Source organism: Rhinoderma darwinii, chromosome 2 (assembly GCF_050947455.1).
Source record: "Rhinoderma darwinii isolate aRhiDar2 chromosome 2, aRhiDar2.hap1, whole genome shotgun sequence".
NCBI lineage: Eukaryota > Metazoa > Chordata > Amphibia > Anura > Rhinodermatidae > Rhinoderma > Rhinoderma darwinii.
The window spans coordinates 452,295,752-452,310,189 of record NC_134688.1 but is presented as its reverse complement, the minus strand read 5'-3'; positions in this window follow the sequence as shown (position 1 = coordinate 452,310,189).

Sequence of the window (14,438 nt, the reverse complement as noted above, 5' to 3'; positions counted from 1 at the left end):
GAAGCGAACGGTGATGTGAACAGGCCCTAACACAAAAGTTTTGTATTTTTTTAAGCTGGTTCACAAAAAAAAATAATTCCAAAATCTACTGAACCAACTGCCTATTAAGAGACCGGCAGCAGCTCCAGGAGCGACATCATAAGGGACACACTAGGCGGATATGCTGAGTAAAACTACACAGCTTATCCGCCCCGGTAGCCGCAGGGAATTCTGCCAGCAAAACCGCACCAAATAGTGGCGCAGGTTTCGTGAGGCGTGTCCGCTGCGGGAATCCTGTAGGGAAAAAAAAAAGTTTAGACTTACCCCGGCCGTAGTTTAGGTGACGCGTCTCTCTCTTCTGAACGTAGCCCCGCCTCCTGGGATGACGTTGTAGACCATGTGACCGCTGCAGCAGTCACATGGTATGAAACGTCATGACAGGAGGCCGAGCTGCGCTAAGAATAGAGGATTGCGTCACCAGGACTACGGCCGGGGCAAGTCTAAACTTTTTTATAAATGTAAAAAAAGTACCTTTTTTTTTTCTCATGTGTGATTTTTGCGGCAGAACCGCAGCATTTCCGCAACAAAGGAGCGCCGATTCCACAGAATACATTGACATGCTGCGGCTTAAAAAGCCACACTGCAGGTCCATTATTTTTGCAGCGTGTGAATGAGATTTGTTCATATCTCATCCACTCTGCTGCGACTAATACGCTGCGGATTTTCCACAATAAAATGTGTTGCATAAAATCTGCAGCGTTCATGCCTAGTGTGTTCCTACCCTAAGGCCGGATTCACACAAGCGTGTGCTTTTTGCGTGCGCAAAAACGTGGCGTTTTGCGCATGCAAAAGGTCCATAACCGCTCCGTGTGTCAGCAGCGTATGATGCGCGGCTACGTGAGTTTCGCGCAGCCGCCATCATTATGACACTCTGTTTGTATGTTTGTAGCACGTGGTGCTTTTCTGTTTTCATTCATAGTTCATACGGCTGCGGAAGTGCTGGCCGTGATTTTCACGCACCCATTGACTTCAATGGGTGCGTGATGTGCGAACAATGCACAAATATCGGACATGTCGTGAGTTCTACGCAGCGGACACACGGACACACACTGCATGAAAATCATTGACAGTCTGAACGGCCCCATAGAGTAATATAGGTCCGTGCGAGGCGCGTGAAAATCACACGCGTTGCACGGATGTATTACACGTTCGTCTGAATAAGCCCTAACAATAAGGCCCAGTTCATAGAGTTTTTGGGCCTTGATATTGACTCGGACACTGCGTCAGAATCAGCACCAAACAACTTCCAAAACCGCCTCCCATTGATTTAATCTGAAATCAATGGGAGCCAGTCGCGGAAAAAAGAAAAGGCAGCACGTCCTTTCTTGCCGCGGTTCCGCCTCTGACCTCCCATCGAAATCAATGGGAGGCAGAAAATGCATTTTTCGCTGCGTTTTTTGTCTGCTGTCCTCAATCGTAGCGGGCAAAAAACGCAGCAAAAAACGCGGCAAGATAGTATGGGCAGGTCAAAATCTGCCTCAAAATTCTTTAAGGAATTTTGAGGCAGATTTTTTCGGCCTGCAAAATACTCTGTGTTAACAGGGCCATACATAAACAGCACTTTGAGACACTTTACCCACCGTGTCAGAAGAGCTGCTCCCACTCCAGTCCTCTTCAGGCGATGTCTTCGGTCCAGATGTCGTCCTTCACCTCCAGGCTCCAGGCTCCAGAAAATGGCGGGGATCGTAGAACTGCCGCCGCGCAACAACTAGACTCCTCCCCCTCTCCTTACGCAGCCACGCTCTGGAGAAGAAGGAGGCGGAGTCGGACGAGGAGGCGGAGTCGGACGAGGAGGACGAGGAGGCGGAGTCGGAGGCGGACGAGGAGGACGAGGAGGACGAGTCGGAGGCGGGCCAGCAGGTAAGTAGACTGCGCCGCTGTCCAGTGTGGCTGTCCTTCCCCCTAGATCTTGTGTTGCGGGCGCACCGCCTCCCTCACGGCGGCGCGCGTGGGCGCACGCGCGCTCGTACGCGCGCAAGCGGGCGGTGTTTCGCGGCGGTGATAAGAGGGGGGCCCGCAGCTCACGGCGGTGTTTCACGAGAGGGGGGCCCGCAGCTCACGACATTGTTTTGGTGAAAAAAACAGGCCCCATTGCAGGGGCCTGTTTTTTTCTACCAAAGGCAAGACGCGGCAGTTGCCGGGCCCCCGTTTCAATAAAGTTTGGCCGGGCCCCCTACACTACTACCCCTAATACCCCCCTGATGGCGGCCCTGGGTACGAGTAATGTAGGGGGATAACTACAATAAAAGGGGCATGGTTGGTCCACACAATAATGTAGATTTCTGCCCTTCTAGGCAACCAGAGGGTGGGTGTATTTCCAAAGAAAATGTCGAGTGTGAGTGTGAGTGTTGTGACAGTGGGAAAGAAGGTGAAATATTTGTATGTATAAAGGATACATTGAAGCTTGTATAGGGATAAATTCAATGGGAGCTATAGAAATCCCTATGCAGCGGCAGCTGTGGACAGACACAATTTGGTGATATATCTGGTGAGTTGAATAAAGATAAGCAGGGATTTTGGAACTCTTTATCAAATAAGAATTTTGCACCTATTTAGATGACATAAAATTAAAGTGTCCTGCCCTAGAACACCACCATTAACCCTTTCACCATTTTAGTTAAACAGTTAGTGTATAAGTGATTAAATATTGTTCTAATTGTTTTAATATTTTCACGAGTCAGGAAATATTATAAATTAGATTCTAATTTATAACATTTCCCAGTGCTGGTCACTAGATGGAGCAATTCCCAAAATTGCAGCATTAGCATGTGGTAAAGCAACCACATTGCTTTATGCTGCAAAATTTGAGAATACTCACTCGCTCTAGTGAGCTCACAGAATCCCCCCTCCTTTATCCTGGCTAGTGCCGGGAGAAACGAGGGGATTGAACGGTCAAACCTCCTACACTGTGTGTCGCCATTTTTTGAGCTAACACACAGTGTAGTAGGTTTACATACAGTAGTAAACACACAGTAAATCACGTACATACACAGAAATAACTTACCTGCTCCTGCCGCCACCGCTCCCTCCGGTCCGTCCGCTCCGTCTGCTCCCTCCAAGTGCTTGCATTAGAACACAAGTCCGGAAGCCTCGACCGGAAGTAGTAATCTTACTGTCCAGCCGCGGCTTCCGGTCCACAAGAAAATGGCGCCGGACGTCGCTCGGCCGAAGACCATCAATTTGGACTGTGTGGGAGTGGCGCATGCGCCGTTCCCACACAGACGGCGTACAGTATAGTGGATGGAACGGGCCCCGTTCGCATTCACTATGGGACTGTATGTGCCGTATTCCATGTCTGTATGTGTCGTTAATCGACACATACAGAGATGGACAAAAAATGGCAGCCCCCATGGACAAGAAAAAGTGAAAAAATAAAAAAAAGTTAAACACAAACACACAAATAAATAAACATTTTTTTAATAAAACACTAAAAGCAAATTGATATAAACATTTTTTTTTTTCGCGACACTCGTCCTTTAACCAGATCATAATAAACTATTTTAATACATTATTATATATTGATGAGGCTCTGTTCACACAGATTATTTTCAGGCTAATTTTGGAGCGTAAAACCCTCTGATTGCGCTACAAAATGCACTTGAAATAAGCCTGCTAACAGTTTCCCGTTGATTTAATTGAGAAATACTCTGTGCTGTTCACATGAGGTGTATTTTTACGCTGCTGAATTAAAAAACGCCTAGTACAAAAAAAAATCCTAATAAAAAGAAGTAGCATGTTACTTCTTGAGGCGTTTTTGGAGCTGATTTGCCATTGTCACTATGAAAAACGCCTCAAAAAAAGCCTCAAAAGCCCAGTTCACACGGAAACCATGTCAGATGCAGCGCCAAAAAACTGTTGAAATCACCTCCCATTGATCTCAATGGGAGGCAGAGGCGTTTCCCGGGCGGATTGTAGCCGCTGGTGGGAAAAAGAAAGTCGCATTCTCTTTCTTGCCGCGGTTCCGCCTCTGACCTCCCGTTGAAATGGGAGGCAGAAAAAGCATTTTTCGCAGCGTTTTTCAAAAAAAGCAGTAAAAAAGTGCAGGCAGGTCAAAATCTGCCTCAAAATTCCTTTTGCCTGCAAAATACTCCATGTGAACAGGGACAAAAGAAGATTGAAATGAAAAAAAGCTGCATTTACAGCTTAAAAAAACACCATGAAAAGAGCTCCGTAATTTTCAGCCACCTTTGCACGTGTGAACAAAACCTAAGTGTTAACCACCAAACCACGCTAGTCCACTGGGAATATTAGATATAAATCCATCACAATCCCAGACCACTATGAATTCATTACCCTAGCCCACCAGAGATAACTGCTAAACCACTCTAGACCCCCCCCCCCCCCTAGGAAATTACTGGAATATTATCACTTACCTCCTGTGAAAGTGATTAGAATATGTTTAAATGATTACATTTTGCGTAGACTCCACCTTGTATGATGGTGTTCATTATGGATATCTGGAATCCATCTTGCGGCCTGGAGAAGCCATTTTGAGATTAATAACTCATGGTGCTTTAAAGCTAATATATCTGTTAGCATTGTCTGAAACAATCCTATGGTTTTTCTTTAGTAAGCTGTATGTTTTTTATTTAAGGCTCGTCCACACGCTGCGGAATTGCCACGTTTTTTCCAGACAGAATTTCGGATGGAAAAAATGCAGCAGAATACAGTGGCAGCATAGCGGATGAGCTTTAACAAATCCCATCCCCATGCTGCGTAAAAGCGGAAAGCGGAAAGCCTTTGACTTTCAACGGAATTGCTGCAGGGTCTGCGCAGTTCAATAAAAATGAAAGGAGCGCTGGTCACGCATGCGCACAGGCGCGACCGGTGCACAATTCATTTCTATGGAGCTGCCGACAGACCCCGGAAGTCCGATGTATGTCATGGAGAACTTCGGGGGACTTTCGGTCCCCCGTTCTCCTTATCGCTGGGAATCCCAGCGATCCCACATGTATCCCCTATCCTGTGGATAGGGGATGCAGGTCTTTTGTAGGAACAACCCCTTCAGTGGCGTCGCGCTGTAGCAGCCATAGCGGTCACAGTATAAACATTGTAAACGATTGGCTGGAATCAAGCTGCTCCTTTTTCGAAAGATATTATTGTAATTGTTTGATGAATAAACGTCATAGAAGGATTTTGAGCATACAAAGCAATGTGTCTGTGTCTCTTCTCTCCGGTATATCAATATCATGTATGATTTGGATCTGGATAAATTCACTAGGCGGGTATCAGTTGTTATACCCATTACAAATTTCAGTCTAATATATTTTATACATGATTGCGTCAACACTCTAAACCACCATATGTAACAATGTGTGTAGTACCGCAAATATAATAGGGTGAGGAGGGAAAGGAGGAGAACATTGCCATCTCTGTTGTGGGCGTAAACACACTTAGAATCCACCCCTTTAGGGCGGGTTCACACATAGCGGAATTTCACTTAAATTCCGCTGCGGACACTCCGCAGCGTTAATCCGCAGCGGAGCCGTTTCTCCATTGACTTTCACTTTAATTTAGCAGTGTTCGTTTACACGATGCGTACAATTCCGCTGCGGAGCATAGGCTGCGGAGCGGAATTTGTTGTCCGCAGCATGCTCTGTCTGTTGCGGAGCAGTGGCGGACTGGTTGCGGACTCATGGCGGAATTTCTCCATTGACTTCAATGGAGAGTCAAAATTCCGCAATGAAGTCCGCAGATCTTATGTGTGCTGCGGAGCGTATTGTTTTTACTACCATGACATTTCTTCATTCTGGCTGGACCTATGTATTTCTAGGTCTACAGCCAGACTGAGGAAGTCAATGGGGCTCCCGTAATGACGGGAGCGTTGCTAGGAGACGTCTGTAAATAGTCACTGTCCAGGGTGCTGAAAGAGTTACGCGATCGGCAGTAACTGTTTCTGCACCCGGGACAGTGACTACCGATCTCAATATACATGTATCTGTAAAAAAACATATAAGTTCATACTTACCGAGAACTCCCTGCGTCTGTCTCCAGTCCGGCCTCCCAGGATGACGTTTCAGTGTAAGTGACGGCTGCAGCCAATCACAGGCCAAGCACAGGCTGCAGCGGTCACATGGACTGGAGCGTCATCCAGGGAGGTCGGGCCGGATGCCGAAAGAAGGACGCGTCACCAAGACAACGGGCGGTAAGTATGAATTTCTTTGACTTTCACTAGGGAAAGTGCTGTCCCTTCTCTCTATCCTGCACTGAATAGGGAGAAGAGAAGCACTTTTCCTGCAGTCCGCAGCGGCCAGTCCGCATCAATTTTCTGCACATTTTGTGCAGATCCGCTGCAGAATCTGCAACGCAGATTCTGTGCGGCATTGATGCGGACAGTTGCGTAGGAATTCCGCCATGTGTGGTCATGCCCTTAAAAGGGTTTGCCCTTCGCATTCTTAAAGAGGACGTGTCACTAGGTCATATAAGCTGAACTTGTTTACTGACCTTAATAGCGTTCTCTCTCTCTGATTCCAGCGCTGTTTGTTTTTTTTTAGGACCTTCCGTTCCACAGAGATAGCCAACTGTTGAGTTGGCTCCCTATATGCTAATTTGCTGTAGTTTGCCAACAGGGTGTAAACTACCCTCAAGCTGCCTCCAGCTGATTGGTCAGCATCATAGGCAGGGAAGTTAGCTCCACCCCATTGGCTAACTACTGCAAATTAGCATATAGGGAGCCAGCACAACAGTGGGCCATATCTCTAGAACAGAGGGTCCTGGAAAAAAAAACAGCCATGGAATCAGGGAGACAGCGTTATTCAGGTCAGTGTACCAGTTCAATTGATATGACCTAGTGACACTTCCTCTTTAAGCCATTTTGGAGAAAGCCTGGAACAGCAAGGTAACATCTGCTAATAAAACATTCTTAAAAAACATTGTGATGAACCAATTCTTATGACTGATCTTTCAAGGAACTATTATGTTGTATGATAGAATCTGCTTCCTAACAGTAGTATTTTCCATTTTCGGCACACTTCATAAATTAGAGGCTGGTGAGCCATGTGTCAGAGCACCTCAGGCATCAGATAATGGAATAATCCTGACCTACTTTCCGTTTTGCTAAGAATATTTTTGTATAGTATCGGAAAATCTTTTAGGTTGATGTCTATTTCACAACAAACAATGCAACAAAAAATTGTCACAGGACCCGTTCATTTCACAGATTGTTGTTCCTGGTATGTCGGTGTGCACAATAGATATGTCACAGAAATGTTAGAATCATAGAACAAACAAAGCAGAAAACAAAAGCTTGATAAGGCCCTAAATGTTATAAACTAACAAAGACAAGATGGTGCAGAATAAATGACATATCTGTAGTGCAGGTATCATATCAGGTAAGAAGGTCAACCTGGACTGTGAATGTTACATTAGCCGATATTCCATATGAAGGTCATTGGATGGTCTCCATGGTTGATAGCTGGATGCTCTGGCATTTAACAATTGCATGGTACAAATTTTCATTAAATTGGAGAAGAATTTGAGGAACAGTAAATTAATTCTCTGTTGTTAACAAACCCTTTTTTTTTCTAGAAGATTCCCCTAAAAATAAGATGATCACAGGATGTCCTGTTGCTGGGATTGTTAGAGATCAGCTGTAATCTGCTATGCAAACTACCAGCAAGTGTTTAATCTCCTTACGGTGCCACCACAGGAGATATGAAGCATTACATGGTGTCTGTGTCCTCCAGACACGCTTTGTGACTGCACCTGCTTATTGATGGTTGTCGCAAATGAGGGAAGATGCGTTTTGTAAACCAGGCAACCCAAATCATTATATTTGTACCGTTTCAGGAAAAAACAAAAACTTTATGATTATGATTGAAAGCAGCTGAAGCGAAAAAACTGACTATCTAGTGCCACCTATTTTAGAAAAAAAAGGCACCATTAAAACACGATACAACAGGACGCCTATGCTGTTTTATCCTGTTGCCATTGACTTCTATTGCACAAAAAAACAGGATACATCTGAATCCTGTTCATAAACAGGACAGAAAGAGGAGCCTGCATTATTTTTGTGTCCTGTTGCATCCTATTTTAATGGTAAATTTGCCCAACAAAAAAAAAACAGTACCTTTATTACAGCATACAAAAAAGTGTGAACGCGGCTGTAAAGGATCTGCCAGGCACTACGTCTGTGGATACTCCCAGGGTTAATCAGTCGACACCTGAGGCCAGACCTCTTAGACTGACACCGGCTCCCACCAATCAGGGTGGCAGGCTCAGGAGTGGGAGAGCCTATCGCGGCCTGGTCAGTCGGAGTTAGCTCCGCCCCCTGTCCATTTATACCTGCCGTCTTCCAGAATTTTATTAATGAAATTCTGAGAGATTACCTGGGAAATTTTCTTGTAGTGTACCTTGATGACATACTGGTGTTTTCCAAGGACTGGTCCTCCCACGTGGAGCATGTCAGGAAGGTCCTCCAGGTCCTCCGGGAAAATAATCTGTTTGCGAAAACCGAAAAATGTGTGTTTGGGGTACAGGAGATACCATTTTTGGGTCAAATCCTCACTCCTCATGAATTCCGCATGGACCCTGCCAAGGTTCAGGCTGTGGCGGAATGGGTCCAACCTGTTTCTTGGGGTTCGCTAACTATTACAGGAGATTTATTGCCAACTTCTCGGTCGTCGCTAAGCCTCTTACGGACCTCACTCGCAAGGGTGCGGATGTCCTCCACTGGCCTCCTGAGGCCGTCCAGGCTTTTGAGACCCTCAATAAGTGCTTTATCTCGGCCCCCGTGCTGGTTCAGCCCAACCAAAGGGAGCCATTTATTGTGGAGGTTGACGCGTCCGAGGTGGGAGTGGGGGCCGTCTTGTCCCAGGGTACCAGCTCCCTCACCCATCTCCGCCCCTGTGCTTACTTCTCTAGGAAGTTTTCGCCCACGGAGAGTAACTATGATATTGGCAACCGCGAACTTTTAGCCATTAAATGGGCTTTTGAAGAGTGGCGTCACTTCCTGGAGGGGGCCAGACACCAGGTAACGGTCCTTACTGACCACAAGAATCTGGTTTTCCTAGAATCTGCCCGGAGGCTTAATCCTAGACAAGCTTGATGGGCGCTATTCTTTACCAGATTTAACTTCTTGGTTACCTATAGGGCCGGGTCCAAAAATATTAAGGCTGACGCACTGTCACGTAGTTTCATGGCCAATCCTCCTTCTGAGGAGGATCCTGCTTGTATTTTACCCCCTGGTATAATAGTTTCTGCCACTGATTCTGATTTAGCCTCTGACATTGCGGCTGATCAAGGTTCAGCTCCCGGGAACCTCCCTGGGGACAAGCTGTTTGTCCCCCTGCAATGCCGGCTAAGGGTACTCAGGGAAAACCATGACTCCGCACTATCTGGTCATCCTAGCATCTTGGGTACCAAACACCTCATTACCAGAAACTATTGGTGGCCTGGGTTGCCTAAAGACGTTAGGGCTTACGTCGCCGCTTGTGAGGTTTGTGCTAGGTCCAAGACCCCTAGGTCCCGACCTGCGGGCTTACTACATTCTTTGCCCATTCCCCAGAGACCTTGGACCCATATCTCCATGGATTTTATCACCGATTTGCCTCCATCTCAGGACAAGTCGGTGGTGTGGGTGGTAGTAGACCGCTTCAGCAAGATGTGCCACTTTGTGTCCCTTAAGAAACTACCTAACGCCAAGACGTTAGCTTCTTTGTTTGTTAAACACATTTTGCGTCTCCATGGGGCCCCAGTCAATATAGTTTCTGACAGAGGGGTACAATTTGTTTCCTTATTTTGGAGAGCTTTTTGTAAAAAGTTGGAGATTGATCTGTCCTTCTCCTCCGCCTTCCATCCCGAAACTAATGGCCAAACGGAAAGGACTAATCAATCCCTGGAACAATATTTAAGGTGCTTCATCTCTGACTGTCAATTTGATTGGGTCTCATTCCTTCCCCTCGCCGAATTTTCCCTGAATAACCGGGTCAGTAACTCGTCAGGGGTCTCCCCGTTTTTCTGTAATTTCGGGTTTAATCCAAGGTTCTCCTCCGTTTCTCCTGGTTGTTCCAATAATCCCGAGGTAGAGGACGTTCATCGGGAACTGTGCACTGTTTGGGCCCAGGTTCAGAAGAACCTAGAGGCGTCCCAGAGCGTACAAAAGATTCAGGCGGATAGAAGACGTTCTGCTAACCCCCGGTTTGTCGTCGGGGATCTGGTGTGGTTGTCGTCTAGGAACTTGCGCCTTAAGGTCCCGTCCAGGAAGTTTTCTCCCCGATTTATTGGGCCTTATAAGGTCTTTGAAGTCCTCAACCCTGTATCCTTCCGTCTGGAGCTGCCCCCATCCTTCCGCATACACGACGTCTTTCATGCCTCCCTCCTTAAACGCTGCTCCCCGTCCTGGTCCCCCTCAAGGAAACCTCCTGTTCCCGTTCTCACCCCTGAGGGGGTGGAATTCGAGGTGGCCAAGATTGTGGACAGTAGGATGATCCAGGGCTCCCTCCAGTACCTGGTCCATTGGAGAGGATACGGGCCGGAGGAGAGGACTTGGGTACCTGCTCGAGATGTTCACGCTGGGGTATTGGTCAGGAGGTTCCACCTTCTCTTCCCCACTAAACCGGGTCCTCTTAGTAAGGGTCCGGTGGCCCCTCATAAAAGGGGGAGTACTGTAAAGGATCTGCCAGGCACTACGTCTGTGGATACTCCCAGGGTTAATCAGTCGAAACCTGAGGCCAGACCTCTTAGACTGACACCGGCTCCCACCAATCAGGGTGGCAGGCTCAGGAGTGGGAGAGCCTATCGCGGCCTGGTCAGTCGGAGTTAGCTCCGCCCCCTGTCCATTTATACCTGCCGTTTTCTCTTCCTCATTGCTTGTTATTGTTCTTGGATTCCTGGCCCCACTGCTGCCTTGCTCCAGCCTGCTTCTGCCGTGCTTCTGCCTTGCTTCAGTTCCCGCTTATCCTGCTTCGCTCTGCCCCTGGCTTGCTTCCTGCTCCGTGCTCTGCGTTTGTATACTCCACTACATCCTGATCCTGACTGGCTCGTTCACCACTCCGTTTCCTCACGGTGTTCTGTGGGCTACTGCCCCTTCCCTTGCTTGTTCCCTGTTTGTATCCCCTTGCACTTAGTCAGCGTAGGGACCGCCGCCAAGTTGTACCCCGTCGCCTAGGGCGGGTCGTTGCAAGTAGGCAGGGACAGGGCGGTGGGTAGATTAGGGCTCACTTGTTCCCTTCACCTCCTTCCTGCCATAACAGCGGCCTTTGTCAGTTTGCAGGATTTCCTGCATGTTCTTGAAGCAAACAGACTTGTAAAAAAAATAACCTGCAGAGTACACAGCATTTATGTTCAACTGGTAAATGTTGAAGGGGTTTAGGCTTAGAATAGGGGGTGGCTTTTAATGATCTGTGTGTCATACTGTCATACTGCAGACAGGGCAGAGGGTGGAGGCTCTTGATGCAGCCAGTTGTCTTAAACCAGACACAGGATTGTGAGGAGCTAAAGTGCTTGGAGATTTTAATTATTTTTTTTCTGTGAGCTGCACTTTGTGTCACCCTCTTGAGCAGCTATGCATAAATAAATTTGATCAGCTAACTTTTTTTTTTATTTCCCATGATGTGGGTGCTGAAATGTTGACCCTGGTACCAGGGTACCATAGAAGTTGCGTGCTCTGGAAAATAAAGAGTTAGAACAACATGCTAATGTCGTCAATTTCCCAAAAACAGCTCTACCTAGTCGACTAAGGTAGTCATTCCGTCAAAACGATGGAACCCTTGTACAACAGGGACAAACTGAAACCATTGGCACAGGATCCGCCACCATTGAAATCAATGGTGATGGAAACGGAAACCTTTGATTTCAGTTCATGTCAGTCAGGGCTCCGTTCTGACGGAAAGCAGAGATGGAACGTCAGAACGGAGCCCTGATGCAGATGTGAACAAAGCCTTAGAGGGAATATTGCCTGGTACCAGAGTCGATATGGAGAGATAATCTAAAATATTTGGCTGCCTAAATTCAAGTTAGCGGGGACTTCTGATTTGGACAATGACTTTTTGTTAGAAGGGTCCCCTATTGTTATGCTGTTCACAGTGTGTCCTGCTGCTTGAATCCCATCAATCAGCTATTATTTGTGGGGAAATGCGGCAGCAAGTGCTAAATTTTCCTGCAGCACCACTTTAACCAGTTCCTTACATAAATTCATTAAGGAAGGAGTCAGGATTTGCATATATAGACTTGGCCAGATAGAAGTAAAAGAGGGATTTCCTTCATTTTACACTTAGGCCCCATGCGCACGACCGTATCCGCAAATACTGACCGTAAATACAGTTCCGTATTGCTTTATAGTCATCATCAAATCATCAGCAACGTACCCATTTCTGCTGAATGGTATCCGCAAATACAGTCCGTAGTGCATCTGTGTTAGCAACCCTCCTGTATTTGCGGATGGCTATCCGTATTTTGGACGCACCTCCGTAGCCATCCGCAATTTTGGCTTTCCCCATAGACTTCTATGGAGAAGTCCGTGCCGCAATTGCGGACCAAGAATGGACATGCTCCATAATTCCCGGCACAGTTCTACGGAACGGACACTTATCCGTAGCCATGCGGAAAGGTTTCCGCGTTCAATTAAAGTGAATGGGTCCGTTTTTGCGGACCGCAATTGCGGTCCGCAAAAACAAACGTTTTTTACGGTCGTGTGCATGGGGCCTAACAAACAACTAGTGCAAAAAAAAAACATTCAAAAAGTTAATTTCACCAACTTACGAATCATACCTGTTATATTTAATTTTGAATACAGAAGATGAAAACCTATTTATAGTAAGAATTGAAATATAGGACCACTGCTCATGAGCCACCTGTGTTTTCTAAGGAGGTAAATGTGACATCTGTCATTTATGGCTAGCCTAAGTGTATGCTCACACAGAGTTTTTTGAAGGCAGAAAATTCTACCTCAAAATTTGTTATTTTAAGGCAGATTTTGATCTGCCTGCATGCCGTTTGCCGCGTTTTTCGCTCGCGCCCATTGAGCGCCACGGGCAAAAACGCTGCGAAATACATTTTATCTGTCTCCCATTGATGTCAATGGGAGGTCAGAGACGTAAACTCCCGAAGATAGGGCATGTCGTTTCTTTTTCCCGCAAACGTTTTTTCCGCTCCCTGGAGAAAACGCCTCCGACTCCCATTGAATCAACATTTTTTGGGCGCGTTTTGCGATGCGGTTTCCATGTCAAAAAACGTGTCAAAAAAACTCTGTGTGAACTTGGCCTAAGATTTGCTTTGAAACTAGGTTTAATGTAAATGTAGATAAATTATTATAAGGTGTAAAGTTCACGATCTGTATTTCAGTAAATGGGAACATTCTTGTTTATATCCAGAGTTTGAAAACCTGTACAGCCTTAGGGCCGCTTTCACACGTGCGTAATACTTGTGCCTTTTTGCGCCCGTTTTACAAACGCAACAACTGAACCACCCGCGGTTCATCAGAAATAGTGTTAAGGCACCATAGAAGCCTATGGTGCTCTAGCTTCTATTTAGTTCTGATAAACCGCAGGAGGACCGGCGATATACGGGCACAAAAGAGCATCAATATTGCATCAATTGTGCCCACTCTTAGCAATTATCTGTGAGCTAAACAGCCTGGACTCCAGACATCTGCATTACCTAAGAATGTATTTACACGGTGCAGTTTTGCCGCGTTTTTTGCCTCGTGGCCAAAAATGCATGCGTTTTTATTGTGGTTTCTGTGCTGACCACAGAACCATGGCAAATCACGGTAAAAAAGCTTGCCTTTTTCTGGTGCGGTTTTTTACCATGCACCAAAAAAAACATGTGACTATACCCTAATACATTCTTCTACTCTTCACTCCGACAGGCTGGTAATGCCCGTCTTCTGTGAGTAGATCACACCTTGATGGACATGTGTCTTTTTTCAGCCGTACTAACTATGTAACTATGTAACCTTTGTTAAGGAGCCCTCAAAGCTGGCAGCCACTGAGACTCATAAGGCAGCCCAAACCCTGGACTGCCCTGAAGGATGAGGAGGAACCTTCTCTTCTCTTTCCACTCCAGCAACCCAGCCCATTCCAGGTTCCCTTAGGGCACGTTCACACGTGGCGGAATTTAGTGGAATTCTCCAGCGGCCGTTTTTTACATTTGTTTCAACACATTTTTAGGCAAGTTAGTTCAGATGTTGCGGAAAACTGCGCTGCGGACCATAGGCTGTGGTGCGGAAATTTCCCTCCGCAGCATGCTCATGATGTTGCGGAGAAGAAGTGGAATTTCACTGCGGATTTCAGCCTTTGCAATGCAAATACTGAAATCTGTGGCAAGTCCGCTGTGATATCTGCAACGTCTGAATTACCTGTCAAATATGCAAATGTTGGGCAGATTCGTTGCGTAATTGCCCCAAATCTGCACCAACATTTGTAGCGGAAAAATTCCACCACGTCTGAACGTGCCCTTAG